The sequence below is a fragment of the Tachyglossus aculeatus genome, chromosome X2, assembly GCF_015852505.1.
Source record: "Tachyglossus aculeatus isolate mTacAcu1 chromosome X2, mTacAcu1.pri, whole genome shotgun sequence".
Classification (NCBI taxonomy): Eukaryota; Metazoa; Chordata; class Mammalia; order Monotremata; family Tachyglossidae; genus Tachyglossus; species Tachyglossus aculeatus.
This window is the reverse complement of record NC_052100.1, coordinates 20,614,578-20,632,624: the sequence shown is the minus strand read 5'-3', so window position 1 is coordinate 20,632,624 and position 18,047 is coordinate 20,614,578. Positions and strand designations below refer to the sequence as shown.

At 46.4% G+C, this 18,047-nt stretch overlaps 1 protein-coding gene across 6 annotated transcripts in view; it reads left to right on the top strand.

Moving 5' to 3' along the window:
• Nucleotides 1-18,047, top strand: part of CACNA2D2 (calcium voltage-gated channel auxiliary subunit alpha2delta 2) — a 579,266-nt gene that overhangs the window by 374,965 nt on the left and 186,254 nt on the right. The window lies entirely within an intron of this gene.

The following is an 18,047-nucleotide window of genomic DNA, read 5'->3' as shown; positions in this document are numbered from 1 at the left end:
AAGACCCACTCCTCCTACCCCGCATATCTTGTCTCCTGGGGTGGGGAGGGGAAGCTGCTTGGCAGGGTGGGTGTTGGCAGAGGGTGGGAGAGGGAATTCAGATACCTGGGTTATTATCCCTACTGATCCAGAACGGGATGAACGGGATCAGAAAGGGACAGAAAGCTCATGGAGGACGGAGGTGAGTGAGGACAGGTAGGATCTTCGCTTCAGAATGACTCCTTAACTCCCATGATGGGGACCCCCAAATAACAAAATCTCATTCATCTACAACAGCAGACAAACCCCAGCCCTGGGCTCCAAAGCTGTATTTAACCTTGAGGCTCCTCCCTCCTAGACATCATCGCATTACGATAACATGATTATGGAAGTGAGACAGGGTGACCTTCAGGCCCCTCCTAGTCAGGTGGTCCCTGGGTTTAGACCCTGAGCATTGGGAAATCCCCAAGCTGCAAACTCCAAATGTGAAACTCTGGGGTTTTGCAGCATGGCCTAGTGGAAAAAACATGGGCCTGGGAGTCAGAAGGACCTGGATTCTAATCTTGCCTCTGCCACTTGTCTACTGTGTGACCTTGAGCAAGTCACTTAACTTCTCTGTGCATCAGTTACCTCATCCATAAAATGAGGATCAAGACTGTGAACGCTCTTGGGGTCCCCCCCGTTTTGTGACTCTGTCTTGTAGTTCTGCTGTGCTGCAACACCTTAGAGTCAAAGGAGAAAAGTCAATCTGTCAAGTGGAATTATTTTTTGCAATCTTTCTCCTGACCTTGGGGAGCTTTTAGAGGATCTAAATGCCATGTGAATGTTGAACATTATTATTGTACTCTAATTCTTCTGCAGTATGGGCCAGTTCAAACCTAGATATACAGCTTTGGATCTGTGGTATCTTTAAGTATCCCAGGACCTTCAGTTTGGATGAGTTTGTTGGGGAGTACCACTCAGGTGATAAACCAGAAGACCTGGGTTCTAATCCCACCTCTGCAACTTGCCTGCTGGGCAACCTTGGGCAAGTCACTTCATTTCTCTGTGTTTCAGTTTCTTCATCTGTAAAGTGGGGAATCAATATGTGTTCTCACTCCTATTTAGACTGTGACCCCAGTGACACTGCACTTTCAAGCATCCATTGGTGCCACGTTTGGCGGCAGAATATTTGTCTAGTAAAGCACGGTTTATGTTCATCAATAAGGGCATGTGAAAGCAAAGCAGGAGATAATTTAAAATTGGGCCATTTTTAACCTTGTTAACTACAGAGGTAACAAAAAAAAGGAGGTTGAAATCTTTTTTGTGGATGATTTGGTTGATTTCAATCATTCAGGCTATCCCAAGCCCTCATTATTAAAAGAAAGCGAATTGTAAGCACTCTTTTGAAGACCTTCTTCATCCACAGACCTGAAAGCATTCAGTAATATCCTTCCAGAGACTAACCATCTGTTGTAGACCAGTGAAAACAAATGCGGGCTGCGAAATCCAGATAGTAAGGACAAGTCACAGGGTTGGACTTGTAAAAACCAATTGCATTTCCCTGCAAGGCTACTAGACAGACAAGAACACATTCATTTCCATAACCTATGACAGAAACAGCCTCCCTGCCTTTACCCCAAGGTAACCTAGACAAGATTGCAGAAGATGAATGCTACCTCAGGGAGGTGCCTTCTGGGAAAAATGCCTGGGGCTGTAGCATGACAAGTGGAGATTCTACTTGCTAAATAGGACAGGTTGCTGTTTGTGTGCATATATATGCACACAGACACACATATATACTTACACACAAACGTACAAGTAAAACTACTCAAAGAAGATGCCACTGACAATGAAATTCACCTCTGTGGGTGTGTGACTGGAAAGGCCAGTGAAGGATTCCCAGTCCCCAAAAAACTGTGTGTATCAGTACACCAGGGACAGTCCTTGGCCGTACTATCGGATCTGTTGTTTGCAACGCCTAGCACCGCTTTCACTGTTGCCTCCCTGTCTCATGATTTTTATGAAGCTTCTGCTTGAAGAGAGCCACTCCTTCCTTAATTGCAATGCATCATGCTAGTCTATCTGTCGCAACTGACTCCCATTTTCAGCTGAAATGCAGGTTTGTTTTCCGTGTCCTTAAAACATTTCTCTGTTCTCCTTGCTTTCGGTTTCCCAAGTTCAGCTCACAAAGTATCTTGCATGAGAAAATTTCCTCATTTTCCAAGGGTTTGACATTCAGCCTCCTGGGAGTTTGGATACCACTTTGTGATACATTGGTATGATCATTAGTAAAAGTTTGTAAAATATCAGGCAGTGATCGGCCCAGCATTCAAAACCATGCATTGCAGCAGTGATACGAATATTTTTCAGGTCTCGCTACCAGATGATGATATGATCAATAAGGTGCCGCTGCTTCGACTAGGGTGCATCCAAGATGTCTTTCTCTTATTCAGTAAACGAAAAACTGTCCTGGTAATTACAAGCTGATGTGTGGCATAGTCATTGACCACAAGTAGACCATTGCTGTTCATTTACTAATCCCAGGTTGTCCAATAATTTTTGTCCACTTTCCAGTGTCACTGTCCACTTATGTATTGAAACATCCCTTGAGAATCAGCTTCTCCAGTATATGTATATCAATCAATCAATCAATCGTATTTATTGAGCACTTACTGTGTGCAGAGCACTGTACTAAGCGCTTGGGAAGTACAAGTTGGCAACATATAGAGACAGTCCCTACCCAACAGTGGGCTCACAGTCTAGAAGGGGGAGACAGACAACAAAACCAAACATCTTAACAAAATAAAATAGAATAGATATGTACAAGAAAAATAAATAAATAAATAAATAAATAGGGGAATAAATATGTACAAACATATATACATATATATACAGGTGCTGTGGGGAAGGGAAGGAGGTAAGATGGGGCGATGGAGAGGGGGACGAGGGGGAGAGGAAGGAGGGGGCTCAGTCTGGGAAGGCCTCCTGAAGGAGGTGAACTCTCAGTAGGGCCTTGAAGGGAGGAAGAGAGCTAGCTTGGCGGATGGGCAGAGGGAGGGCATTCCAGGCCAGGGGGATGACGTGGGCCGGGGGTCGACGGCGGGACAGGCGAGAACGAGGCACAGTGAGGAGATTAGCAGCAGAGGAGCGGAGGGTGCAGGCTGGGCTGTAGAAGGAGAGAAGGGAGGTGAGGTGGGGGGGTGGGGGGTAAACCATGAACTAAACACACACGCATACACATATACCCAGCATAAATACCTGCAAAATCTTCACCTAGCCCACTGCCCCTTCATTGGCAATTCTGCACAGACTGGTATAAATACCATAAAATCTACAGATAAAAATGTTTATAAAATATATTTGGGTGATACAGCTGTAGAGAATGCATTACTGCGATATAGACACCAGAACATTTCGAGAGGTATGAAATGAGAACCATTTGAAACTGCTCCGCTTGAGTTTATCACCTAGAGTAGCCTTTGAATTTTCATTTACATCCTATACTGAAATTAAAGGTACACCACACCCTGCAGTGATATTTTATGCACTCAAGAGAAGAATGGAAAAGGAGAGATAGGTTAGTGTGGGTAGGGGGAGGCAGGGAGGAAATGAAGAAAGAATGGCCAGTACCAAACTTTAGCCTTGGCATCGTGGACAGGATGCCTAGTTTGTGAAAGGAGCAATCAGTGTGCACTGGCTCACCGGAGCCCTTTTTGATGGGAAAGGTGGGGTCTATCTTCAGGAATAATCCTCCAGATAGATTTCACTAAGACCCCCTTGTGCCCCAGGAAACATGATGTTTTTTCTAATTTTTTCGAGAGTAATCAGAACCATCTAGGTTCATGTTGGACTTATATCTTATATGGACTGTCTCTATATGTTGCCAACTAGTACTTCCCAAGTGCTTAGTACAGTGCTCTGCACACAGTAATCGCTCAATAAATACGATTGAATGAATATCAGCTGAGAACTCCCCGGGGAACCGGCTAGGTCAGGGTTGGGCCTTAAAGGCTTCTTGGGGATGATTTTCCCAAGGTCCTTCTGACATATCAAGCATACAACTCCTCCCTTGGGAAAATGAGGTCTTACCTCATGAGTGTGTGTCTACTTTAGAAAAGAGGCACAGAGTGTCTGGTTAGTAAAGTAATGGATTGCTTGCTGCTGGTTCCATTATCCCGCTGTGGCATATGCTGTCTAAGACTATTAAAAAAGGTTGGTGTGGGTCAGGCATCGTGGGGTTTTGAAGAGAGGGAAAACATAAGCTGAACGACATTTCAGGAAGGTGATCTAGGCGGTGGCAAGAAGCTTGGATGGAACAGGGTAGAGGCTAGAGGCAGAGAATCCAGTGGGAATCCGATGCAGTTGGCTTGCCATCACTTCTCTGATGAATATCTGTGGCTGATGAATATCTTCAGTCAGGTTTAGGGTTTCCTGGGTGCAGGCTAGTACGTAACCTTAGTTTGCTTCAGATGTATTGTCGGTCCATAGTGCTACCCTAAATCTGTTAACGAAGTATAATAATAATGATTGTGGCATTTATTATGCACTTACTATATGCTAATCCCGGGGGTAGATACAAGGTTATGAGATTGGATACAGTCTCTGTCCCACTTGGGGGCTGAAAAAATATTTTACCCCCATTTCACAGATGAGGAGACTGAGGCACAGAAAGGTTCAGTGTGGTTAAGGCCTGGAAAGGTTTAGGTTAAATGAGAAGCTGTGGCCTACTGGAAAAAGCACGGGCCTAGGAGTCAGAGGACCTGGGTTCTAATACTGGCTCTGCCACTTGATCCTGTGTGACCCTGAGCAAGTAACTTAACTTCACTGTACCCGGTTTCCTCATTTGTAAAATGGGGATTCAATACCTGTTCTCCCTCATACTTAGAATGTGAACCCTGCTTGGGGTAGGGACTGTGTCCAACCTGAACACCTTGTATCTACCCGACCACTTAGTACAGTGCTTGACAGATAGTAAGAACTTAACAAATACCATAATTGTTATTGTTATTATTATTATTATCATTTTATACACTTGCCTAAGTTTACACAATAGGCCAATGGTGGAACTGAGTTTAGAACCCAGATCTTCTAACTCCCTATCTGTGTTCTTTCTAGCAGACCATGCAGCCTCCACCTGAAGAGCACAGTCATCAATTAATAGCAGTTCCTGGGTGACTGTTCCTAATATTTTTGCTGATGAACATAGCCTGTTGAGCTGGAAGACTTTCCTGGTATAAGGAAAGTGTACTCTGACCTCCAGCCTCCATATCTCCGTGTTGTACCCTCAAGAATGGCAGCGTAGAATAGATTGAATAGTCCTGGATTGAGACGCAGTATTGTTTAGTGGAAAGAGCCCGGGGCCTGAGAATCAAAGGACCTGGGTTTTAATCCTGACTATACCACTTTTCTGCTGTGTGACCTTGGGAAAATCACTTAACTTCTCTGGGCCTTAGTTACCTTATCTGTAAAATGAGGAATAAGACTGTGAACCCAACGTGGGACAGGGACTGTGTCCAACATGATTAGCTTGTCACTACCCCAGTGCTTATTACGGTGTCTGGCACACAGTAAATGCTTAACAAATACCATTTGAAAAAAAAAACAAACACACAGCCTTGTTTCACTCTGTTGGTGAAACTGACCAGACTAAAGAGCAGTTAATGCTGAAATTGGCCCAACGATATTTCCAAACATAACAATAGGTTTCCGAAGGAGTTTTACTGTCTCGTAAGCTGAACTTCAGACAGTATTTGGAATGGATTTAATCTGTATGGCAATGGAAGGTATAGGGACGTTTGAGATTGTAGGGAGGAAGGGGGAAGGGTCATCAAAGGGGCCAAATAGGTGGATGGAACAAGTTTGAAGGCAGCCTTATGGTCTCCCTAACAGAAATCAACTCTCACATCAGTCTAGGCTCTCCCCCTAAATGACTGAAGACCACTACTGCTCAGTGAGGCAGGTGTCTCCTGCCCTGGACGGTGCTGGGAAGGATAGGTGGTTTGGAATCTGCCCACCTTTCTCTCCATCACATGCCCAGACTCAGAAAGAAAACCCAGTCCTGGATCATTTTCTTGCTTGGAATTTTCCAAATTAAGTGCAGGTGGTAGCTGCAGTATTACTAATCACAGTGGAAGAAAGGAGAATGGAAAATCTGTCATGAGGCTCTTTGAAAACCTTCCTCCACAATTCCCCCCTGCTCGAAACCCCAAAAGAAATCCTCACCCATCGATGCACAGGGAGTTTTTGCAAGAATAACGAAATGCAATGTTATGAGCTCCCTCTGCTGCCTCAGCAACAAAATAACCAACCAGTACCTGAATAACAAGTCCCCACTTGGGAGAGGGGTAGGAGATCTTCAAACAGCAGATACTGAGGGGGTGGATCAGAAATGATTTCTCCTTCCCCACCATTTGGGCCTGCTGGCCTGAGGCTCAAGGGAAAGAAGGGGGAGCATCAGGGTCCCCCTGGGATGTGGGGCAAAAGCAGCAAAAGAGCCCAGGAGGCCAGCATAATGTCAGACCCTAGGACAAGAGCCTTGGTGGTATTTAATCAGAATCACTCTGCTGCTCAGGAACCAACATCAATCAATCAATCAATCAATCGTACTTATTGAGCGCTTACTGTGTGCAGAGCACTGTACTAAGCGCTTGGGAAGTACAAGTTGGCAACATATAGAGACAGTCCCTACCCAACAGTGGGCTCACAGTCTAGAAGGGGGAGGCAGAGAACAAAACCAAACATATTAACAAAATAAAATAAATAGAATAGATATGTACAAGTAAAATAAATAAATAAATAAATAGAGTAATAAATATGTACAAACATATATACATATATACAGGTGCTGTGGGGAAGGGAAGGAGGTAAGACAGGGGGATGGAGAGGGGGATGAGGGGGAGAGGAAGGAGGGGGCTCAGTCTGGGAAGGCCTCCTGGAGGAGGTGAGCTCTCAGTAGGGCCTTGAAGGGAGGAAGAGAGCTAGCTTGGCGGATGTGGGGAGGGAGGGCATTCCAGGCCAGGGGGATGATGTGGGCTGGGGGTCGACGGCTGGACAGGCGAGAATGAGGCATGGTGAGTAGATTAGCGGCAGAGGAGGGGAGGGTGCGGGCTGGGCTGTAGAAGGACAGAAGGGAGGTGAGGTAGGAGGGGGCGAGGTGATGGAGAGCCTTGAAGCCGAGGGTGAGGAGTTTCTGCCTGATGCGCAGATTGATTGGTAGCCACTGGAGATTTTTGATGCTTTGTCCCAAGCATCAAGGTCCCTGCCCTACAGACTACCCATCCCAGGTCTTTTTGTCCTGTCTGCCTCAGGCCTGCCATCTTTGATCCCTACTTCACCTCAACAGAGGCCCAGCCCCAGATACCAGCCTGGACTTGGGTGTTCTGAAACTGCTCTTTTGAGATACAGCAACCGCATATGTCTTTGCCAAGGTCACAGAGTTCCCTACACTCCACTGACTACCTTCTCAATTAAATGTTCTCATTTATTGACCACCTACTAAGTGAAGAGCACTGTTCTAAGCACTTGGGAGAGATGAGTAGAATTCATTGACATGATCCCTGCCCCCAAGGAGCTTACAATGTAGAGGGAGAGTCTGATCCTTAGATAAGAGATACAAGGAAGTAATAGAATATTTTACTTATGTACAAAAGTACAACAGGGAATGTGAGTACTTAATCGCTGGGTAAGTGCTGAATATGTTGGGGTGAAAGCGAGCGAGGAGTCAAGGATAATGCCAAGGTCACTAGGCTTGAGAGATGGGGATTGTGGTGGTGGTGTCAATCGTGTTGGCAAAGTTAGGCGGAAGAGAGCATTTTGGAGGGCAGATGAGCATCTGTACACAGATGACTCCCAAATCTACCAACTAGGCCCAGTCCACCCTCCTTCTTTGCAATCTTGCATTTCCACCTTCTTTCAAAATAGTTATACTTGGATGTCCCACCAACAGCTCAAACTCAACCTGTTTAAAACGCAGCTCTTCATCTTTCTTCCCAAATCCTCTCCATCCCCTGCCACTGACTCGAGGGACACTCACAGTTCAGTGGGGGAAGACAGAGGAAGAGCTGAGAAGGATCGGCAGAGAGGTCAGAAGGAGAGGGCTGTGACAAACAAACCAATTTTGATAGGAGCAGGGTTTGGTACACAGTGTCTAAGGCAGCTAAGAAGTCAAGGAGGATTAGGCTAGAGGAAAGCCCATTAGATTTGGCAAAAAGGAGGTCATTGGTGTCTGTTTATTGTTGTATTCTCCCAAGTGCTTAGTTTAGTGCTCTGCACACAGTAAGCGATCAATAAATATGATTGACTGAATGAATATGATTGACTGACTGACTGACTGGTGACCTCAGAAAGAGTGATCTCAGTGGGGGTAAGGAAGCAGACACCAGATTGTAAGGAGTTGAGAAGGGAATTAAAGAAGAAGAAGGAAATGGGAAACAGCATGACCTAGTGGGAAGAGCATGAGCCTGGGTATCAGAGTATGACCATCTCTCCTAATGCAGGACATCTGATCATTGTAACCACAGACCCCATCAGCCTTTTCACTGGAAAAGAGTTGATTTCTCAGTTAGAAGGAAGCCAATATGCCAGATCTGCTCTGCTCTGATCTGCTCTGCCCTCCCCTGACCCCTGACCTCACCCCAACTAGCTCCATGCCTCCACTCAGCCTGCCCTGGCTGCACAGCCAAGAGCTTATTGACAAACAAGTTACTGCTTTGAAAGAAAAATGCCGCAACATTTTCTGAAGCTGCCTCCTTGATCAATACTCAGCCGTGGCTAAGCCTGCTGTCTAGTGGATTTCAGATGAGGGCTGCTGGGGTAATAAGAGCCTGGGGATCAACTGTCTCGGAGATTATTACAGGATGAGACGCTTCATTGCTTTACAGTGTTTACCAAAGATTTATATTCCCTGTGTGCATATAAGGGGGTTGTCTTAGTCTTGTAGCTGGTTGATAATTTTTTGATAGCGTTCTGCTTCCCATGATTAGTATATCGTTACTGCTTCTTCAGTCTCTTTCTCTTTCTCTCTCCTGGAGATGAAGGACTTGTGATTCTAAACACATTAAAATGACCCCAAAATGGAGACTCAGAATCAAGTGATTCATGTGTGCCTTCAAATGTCCTGGCGTTCTGGGATGGGGAAGATGCCTGGGGTAGGAGAAACTAGATCAGGGATGTCACTTAGGACTAGTGATAAGAGGAATCACTTGCCTTGAGATTTCACCTCATAAACCTCACCTTGCTTGGAGTCTGGCATTTCATTACTTCTGCGTACTGCTCTGGGATACCACTTGTCCTTCCAGACTAGCCATTGAGCAGCCTTGGCCTTTTGAGTGAATGGGACATGGGGTTGGAGGGTCAGGACTCCTGGGTTCTGTTCCTGACACTACTAACTGGGTAGTTTAAGACCAAGTTACTTCTCCTTTTTATGACTTAGTGTCTCCATCTCTAAAATGGAAAGTCTTCCAATGGTCTGGCCAGACACCCCTGGGAGTTGCAGGAATGTGTGTGGAACATTCTGGGAAAGAGATAAAGGAGACGTTTGAGTCCAATAATGGTAACTGTCGTATTAGTTAATTGCTTACTATGTGCCAGGCACTGTATTAAGTGCTAAGGTAGAAGCAAGATAATCAGGCTGGACACAGTCCCTGACCCATATGGGATGTGCAGTCTAAATGGGAGGGATAACAGTCCCATTTTACAGATTAGGAAACAGAGGAGCAGAGAAGTGAAGTGACTTACCCAAAGTTATACAGCAGGAAAGTGGCAGAACCAGAATTAGAACCCAGGTCCCCTGACTCTCAGGCCCATGCTCTTTCCACAGGGCTATGCTACTTCCCAAGAGAGATAGATAATGAATTGGGACTAATCTGGGATTGTCTTGTCTTGTCTTGTTTTATGCCGACAAGTCATCTCCGATGCATAGTGACACCATAGACACATCTCTCCCAGAACGCTCCACCTCCATCTGCAATCGTTCCAGTAGTTTAGTAGTGGTTATTACAATTAGTACAGAGCACTGTACTAAACAACATTGTGTAGTGGATAGAACACGAGCCTGAGAGTCAGAAGGTCATGGGTTCTAATCCTGACTCTGCCACTTGTCTGTTGTGTGACCTTGGGCAAATCACTCTGTTTCTCTGTGCCTCAGGTACCTCATAGGTAAAATGGGGATTGAGACTGTGAGCCCCATATGGGACAGGGACTGTATCCAACCCAATCAATCAATCAATCAATCGTATTTATTGAGCACTTACTGTGTGCAGAGCACTGTACTAAGCGCTTGGGAAGTACAAGTTGGCAACATATAGAGGCGGTCCCTACCCAACAGTGGGCTCACAGTCTAGAAGGGGGAGACAGAGAACAAAACAAAACATATTAACAAAATAAAATAAATAGGATATGTACAAGTAAAATAAATAAATGGAGTAATAAATACGTACAAATATATACATATATACAGGTACTGTGGGGAAGGGGAGGTGGTAAGGTGGGGGGGGATGGAGAGGGGGACGATGGGGAGAGGAAGGAGGGGGCTCAGTCTGGGAAGGCCTCCTGGAGGAGGTGAGCTCTCAGTAGGGCCTTGAAGGGAAGAAGAGAGCTAGCTTGGCAGATGTTGGGAGGGAGGGCATTCCAGGCCAGGTGGATGACGTGGGCCGGGGATCGACGGTGGGACAGGTGAGAACGAGGGACGGTGAGGAGATTAGCGGCAGAGGAGCGGAGGGTGCGGGCTGGGCTATAGAAGGAGAGAAGGGAGGTGAGGTAGGAGGGGGCGAGGTGATGGAGAGCCTTGAAGCCGAGGGTGAGGAATTTCTGCCTGATGCGTAGGTTGATTGGTAGCCACTGGAGATTTTTGAGGAGGGGAGTAACATGCCCAGAGCGTTTCTGGACAAAGACAATCCGGGCAGCGGCGTGAAGTATGGATTGAAGCGGGGAGAGACAAGAGGATGGGAGATCGGAGAGGAGGCTGATACAGTAGTCCAGACGGAATAGGATGAGAGCTTGAACGAGCAGGGTAGCGGTTTGGATGGAGAGGAAAAGGCGGATCTTGGCCATGTTGCAGAGCTGAGACCGGCAGGTTTTGATGACGGCTTGGATGTGAGGGGTGAACGAGAGAGCGGAGTCGAGGATGACACCAAGGTTGCGGGCTTGTGAGACGGGAAGGATGGTAGTCTGTATCCACCCCAGCGTTTAGTACAGTGCTTGGCACATAGGAAGCGCTTTACAAATGCTATTATTATTATTATCATTAAACACTGGGGAAGAATACACAGTTGGAAATTAAACAGTCCCTGACTCTACTGGGGCTCACAATCTAGGCAGAATTTAGGATAAATAAGACAGCAGCTTCATATAAGACATCTTAATTCTAGCCTGGAGTAGTAGTTGCTGGGTGTCTTTCTCGGTTTGTACCTCATAGAAGGAAAATGGGACTGGAAGTCTTAGTAATTCCAGCTGACCCCAGGATGTAAAAGCATTGTGATTGTAACAAAATAGCTGGAGGGATAGTGGGGTTATTCTGGCCTCCTTGAGCAAGTATTTGCCCCCATTGGCCCTTATTGACACCCATGCCCATCATCCCCGTCAGCTCTTCCATACATTCAACTCCCTTCTCAGGCCCCCGGTTACTACCCCTCCTCCTTCCCTCACCCCCAACGATCTGGCCTCCTACTTCATTAATAAAATCAAATCCATCAGGTCTGACCTCCCCAAAGTCACTCCCCCCACCCCTTCTCCAACCTCCTGGCTCTCAACACTCTCTGTTACTCTCCCATCCTTCCCAGCAGGATCCTCAGAGGAGCTCTCCTCCCTCCTCTCAAGTGCTACTCCGGCCACCTGTGCTTCTGACCCCATTCCCTCTCATCTCATGAAATCTCTCGCTCCGTCCCTTCTCCCCTCCTTAACTTCCATCTTCAACCGCTCACTCTCCACTGGTTCCTTCCCCTCTGCCTTCAAACATGCCCATGTCTCTCCCATCCTAAAAAAACCCTCTCTTGACCCCACCTCACCTTCTAGTTATCACCCCATCTCCCTCCTACCATTCCTTTCCAAATCCTTGAACGAGTCGTCTACACACGCTGCCTCGATTTCCTCAACACCAACTCTCTACTCAACCCCCTCCAGTCTGGCTTCCGTCCCCTACATTCCACGGAAACTGCCCTCTCAAAGGTCACCAATGACCTCCTGCTTGCCAAATCCAACGGCTCCTACTCTATCCTAATCCTCCTCGACCTCTCAGCTGCCTTCGACACTGTGGACCACCCACTTCTCCTCAACACGCTATCCAAGCTTGGCTTCACAGACTCCGTCCTCTCCTGGTTCTCCTCTTATCTCTCCGGTCGTTCATTCTCAGTCTCTTTTGCAGGCTCCTCCTCCCCCTCCCATCCCCTTACTGTGGGGGTTCCTCAAGGTTCAGTTCTTGGTCCCCTTCTGTTCTCGATCTACACTCACTCCCTTGGTGACCTCATTCGCTCCCACGGCTTCAACTATCATCTCTACTCTGATGACACCCAAATCTACATCTCTGCCCCTGCTCTCTCCCCTTCCCTCCAGGCTCGCATCTGGATGTCTGCCCGCCACCTAAAACTCAACATGTCCAAGACTGAACTCCTTGTCTTCCCTCCCAAACCCTGCCCCCTCAGCACACTTGCACTCAGTGTGGGAACCGTCCCAAGGTGGTAGGGGGGCAGGATGGGACGAATAGCCCCAAGTACTGTCAAGTAAGCACGAGCCGAGATCTCTACCCGTGCCTCGTTCTCGCCCGTCCCGCCGTCCACCCCTGGGGAATGCCCTCCTTCGTCAAATCCGCCAAAGTAGCACACTTCCCCCCTCTTCAAAGCCCTACTGAGAGCTCACCTCCTCCAAGAGGCTTTCCCAGACTGAGCCCCCCTTTTCCTCTGCTCCTCCTCCCCTTTCCATCACCCCGACTCCCTCCCTCTGCCATCCCCCCACCCTCCCCCCGCCCCACAACCCGTGTATATATGTATGTATTTATTATTCCATTTATTTTATTAGCGATGTGTATAGATCTCTAATTCTGTTTATTTGTATTCATGCTATTGATGCCTGTCTACCTGTTTTTGTTTTGCTTTCTTGTCTGTCTCCCCCCCTTCTAGACTGTGAGCCTGTTGTTGGGTAGAGATGGTCTCTGTTGCCAAATTGTAATAATAATAATAATAAGGGTATTTGTTAAGTGCTTACTATGTGCAGAGCACTGTTCCAAGCGCTGGGGGGATACAAGGTTATCAGGTTGTCCCACGGGGTGCTCGCAGTCTTAATCCCCATTTTACAGACGAGGTAACTGAGGCACAGAGAAGTTAAGTGCCTTGTCCAAGGTCACACAGCTGAGAACCGGAGGAGTGGGGATTCGAACCCATGCCCTCTGACTCCCAAGCCTGTCCTCTTAAGAGCTTAGTACAGTGCCCTGCACACAGAAAGTGCCCAATAAATACGATTGAATGAATGAACGTGTACATATTATTCTATTTATTTTATTAATGATGTGTATATCTCTATAATTCTGTTTATTTATATTGATGCCTATTTATTTGTTTAGATGTCTGTCTCCCCACTTCTAGACTGTGAACCCGTTGTTGGGCAGGAATTGTCTTTGTTGCTGAATTGTACTTTCCAAGCGCTTAGTACAGTGCTCTGCACACAGTAAGCACTCAATAAATACGATTGAATGAATGAATGAATGCCCTCTCCCTGACTTTCCCATCACTTTTGACGGCACTACCATCCTTCCCATCTCACAAGCCCGCAACCTTGGTGTCATCCTCGACTCCGCTCTCTCGTTCACCCCTCACATCCAAGCCATCACCAAAACCTGCCGGTCTCAGCTCCGCAACATTTCCAAGATCCGCCCTTTCCTCTCCATCCAACCTCTACCCTGCTCATTCAAGTTCTCATCCTATCCCGTCTGGATTACTGTATCAGCCTCCTCTCCGATCGCCCATCCTCCTGTCTCTCCCCACTTCAATCCATACTTCACGCCGCTGCCCGGATTGTCTTTGTCCAGAAATGCTCTGGGCATGTTACTCCCCTCCTCAAAAATCTCCAGTGGCTGCCAATCAACCTATGCACCAGGCAGAAACTCCTCACCCTGGGCTTCAAGGCTCTCCATCACCTCGCCCCCTCCTACCTCACCTCCCTTCTCTCCTTCTACAGCCCAGCCCGCACCCTCCCCTCCTCTGCCGCTAATCTCCTCACTGTGCCTCGTTCTTGCCTGTCCCGCCGTCGACCCCCGGCCCACGCCATCCCCCTGGCCTGGAATGCCCTCCCTCCCCACATCCGCCAAGCTAGCTCTCTTCCTCCCTTCAAAGCCCTACTGAGAGCTCACCTCCTCCAGGAGGCCTTCCCAGACTGAGCCCCCTCCTTCCTCTCCCCATCCTCCCCGTCTCCATCCCCCCCGCCTTACCTCCTTCCCTTCCCCACAGCACCTGTATATATGTATATATGTTTGTACGTATTTATTACTCTATTTACTTATTTATTTTACTTGTACATATCTATTCTATTTATTTTATTTTGTTAATATGTTTTGTTTTGTTCTCTATCTCCCCCTTCTAGACTGTGAGCCCACTGTTGGGTAGGGACCGTCTCTATATGTTGCCAACTTGTACTTCCCAAGCGCTTAGTACAGTGCTCTGCACACAGTAAGTGCTCAATAAATGCAATTGATTGATTGATTGATTGATTGAAGGCGTCATTGTTTGGAATGAGCTGGAAGAGGCACTATCTAAACTTGGCCTTGATGATATTTGCCAGTGGTTAAACTTAGGGCTTTTCCTGGTGTGGCCTGGCTTATTAGTTTATTTTTCAATAAACTGGGTGCCCCCAGCGGACAGGGTACAGAGAAGCAGCAAGGTCTGCTGGATAGAACACGGGCCTGGGAATCAGAAGGACCTGGGTTCTTATACCGGCTCCGCCACGCATCTGCTGTGTAACCTTGGGCGAGTCACTTTTCTTCTCAGTGCCCTGGTTCCCTTATCTGTAAAATGGAAATTAAGACTGTGAGCCCCTTGTGGGACATGGACTATGTCCAACCTGATTATCTTGTATCTACCCCAGCACGTAGAACAGTGCCTGGCACATAGTAAGTGCCTAACAAATACCACAATTAAAGAAGCAGCATGGCCTAGTGGCAAGAGCACAGGTTTGGGAGTCAGAAGGATCTGGATTCTAATCCCAGCTCCACCACTTATCTGTTGTGTGACCTTAGGCAAGTCACTTCACTTCTCTGTGCCTCAGCTACCTCATCTGTAAAATGGGTATTAAGACTGTGAGCTCCATGTGGGACAAGGACTGTTTCCAACCTAATTATCTCATATCTACCACAGCACTTAGTACAGTGCTTGGCACACAGTAAGAGCTTAACAAATACCATAATTATTATTATTAATTATTGTTATTCATACTTTTCCAGGGTGAATTGTGGTGCTTGGATCGAAAACACAATAGCAGTGTAAAAGAGTGTGCCATGTGTTTTGTGTTGCAATTAACAATCTAAAAGAACAGGCATTGAATCCCCATTTTACAGATGAGGCAACTAAAGCCCAGAGAATAATAATAATAATTGTGGTATTTATTAAGTGCTAATTATGTGCCAGGTACTGTACTAAGCGCTGAGGTAGATACAAGATAATTGCGTTGGACATGGTCCCTGTCCCACATAAGGCTCACGGTCTTAACCCCCATTTTACAGAGGTGGTAACTGAGGCACAGAGAAGTTAAATGACTTACCCAAGGTCACACAGCAAACAAGTGGTGAAGCTAGGATTAGAATCCAGATCCCTCTGACTCCCAGGCCCGTGCTTTATCCACTGGGCCATGCTGCTTCTCTACGTGATTTGCCCAAGGTCACCCAGGAGGCCAGGAGCAGAGCTAGATTAGAACCTAGGTCCTCTGACTCCCAGACTCTTTCCACTAGGCCACAATGATTCTTAGGAATTCCAAGCAAAAGCATCATGGATTACAGTCTCACTTGGCAAGGGATGCCAGCCAGCCTCCCTGGAGAAAGGGCATTTTGAAATGTTTCAGGCCAACCTGGCATGTGGTGCCAAGCTCCCCAGAGAGGGCTTTATGGAGGAAAACAGACCTAGTTTGACAAGGAATATCCAGGGCATACTGCTTGCCAAGCTGAGCTAACATCTGCTAATGCCCTCTCTAGAGGCCTCAGTGTTTCTAGCCAAACTAGTCCATAATCCCCAATAATGCCCTCATTAGTGAGAATAACACTATTGTTCCATATTGATGAAGAGTTTAGGTCTCTTTAAATGCTTCTGCTAAAGAGCTGCTTTCGTGCTGGAGGAGAACTTTATCTTCTTTAAGCATAAATGGATTTGCTATTTGCTTGCTTATGAATAATGTGACATTGATGCTTCGGTAATTACCAAAAGGGTGTTCAGGGTTGTCACACTGGTCGTTATCATACAGTGACTCATATGCTGTCCCTGTCACTTCATAGAGGTAAACTATGATGTAATGTTCCCACAATTTTATGGACACTGTCCAGTTTAGTAAGAAGTGACCTGTTCCAAAACAAAACACTAAAAGTTGGGCGGAAGTGTCTGGGAAATGTAAAATGAAGCCAATCTAGCTCAGTGGAGTTGGGGACACATGTCGATTCAAATAACCCTTTTTTAAAATCTGCTTCTTTTCATAGGATACAAAATAGCCCATATATGGAATTAAATATATTTAGGGGGAAAAGAAAATCTTCCTGGAATTTATTAAAAAGTTTAAATAAGTTTGGGAACACAGTACAAACCTCTTTATTACAAAATGGTTGGGACTGATTGGGGACTGGATTATCTGGGAGTTCTGTTTTAATAGTGTACTAAATTGCCCAGTGAATTGCTGGAACTAATGGAAAACTTAGCTTTGAGGGGATTTTTGCCTAATGGAATTTATTTTGAAGAGCTCTTATTGTATTTACAAAACTCAGCACTTTCCCAGGCTGTTGAAACCAGAGGCTCATACATAAGACAAGCGGAAGATGTGGGACAGGGATGGTGATCAAATTTATAATCTTGTATCTACCCCAGTGCTTAGAACAGTGCTTGAGGATTAGTCTCAATCAATTCCACAATTATCATTATTACAAAGGATTGTTTAAGTCAAGGGAGTCCCCAAGAATGGTACCCTCAAGAATGGTACTTCAAACCTACATGTAGCGGACCTTCATTTTAAATGGCTGTGAGTTTATGGGATTGGTTGTCAGTCTAGCTCAAAGTAGAGGCTCTCAGCCCACTGTGCCTTAACCCCCCCCCCCCCCCATTTTCACTCAGTTGAATCCTGTTGACTAAACCAATCCCAACCCAGTCACTGCATGCTTTATTAGATAGAACATAATTAGTTTTATTTATGCTTTAAACTATATTTCAAGACATCTGCTTTTAAGCTCCTTGAAGGCAGGGAACATGTCTACCAACTCTCTTATACTGTGCTTGCCCAAGTGCTCAGTACAATGTTCTGCACACAGTAGGCATTCAATAAATAACATTGATTGATTCACTCCCAGTTTCTGCTCTTTCTTCTCTTCCAAAACTCTGCTTTCCCTTATAAAAGGATTACTCTCTTAGTGCCCATGATCTTCCCTGGCTCCTTTTCCCTTCTTCCCCAAATCTGTACTGTGATAATAACTTTTCACCCTACAATGGACAACTGTGGCAGGAATTGTCACAAAAGGGTCCAGTCTGCTATTGTGAGGCATCTATTTGCCAGCTGAGATTGGAAGGATCGTTACACACACAGGGTCTCTCTCTCCCCCTCCCCCATGCATGCAAACACACATACACACACAGACATTGAGAGGAGAGAGAAAACCTCCAGGAGCAACAGAGGAATGAAACAGATCTAGGGAAGGTGACTCCAAGTCCCCAGACCTCCCAATTTAGCCACTGAAATGGCTAATGCCCTGAGGGTACAGTCCTCTCTGATCTGAATCCTGACTCTTTAATAATTCTAGTGTTTCTCTCCCTCCCCGGCCCACCCCCTCAACCCTTGGCCCACCTTTCCCTTTCTTCTGGGAGAAGGATGAAGAGCTGTTTGCATGGCCTTTCGTTACAATTCTCAAAACTTAGCCACTT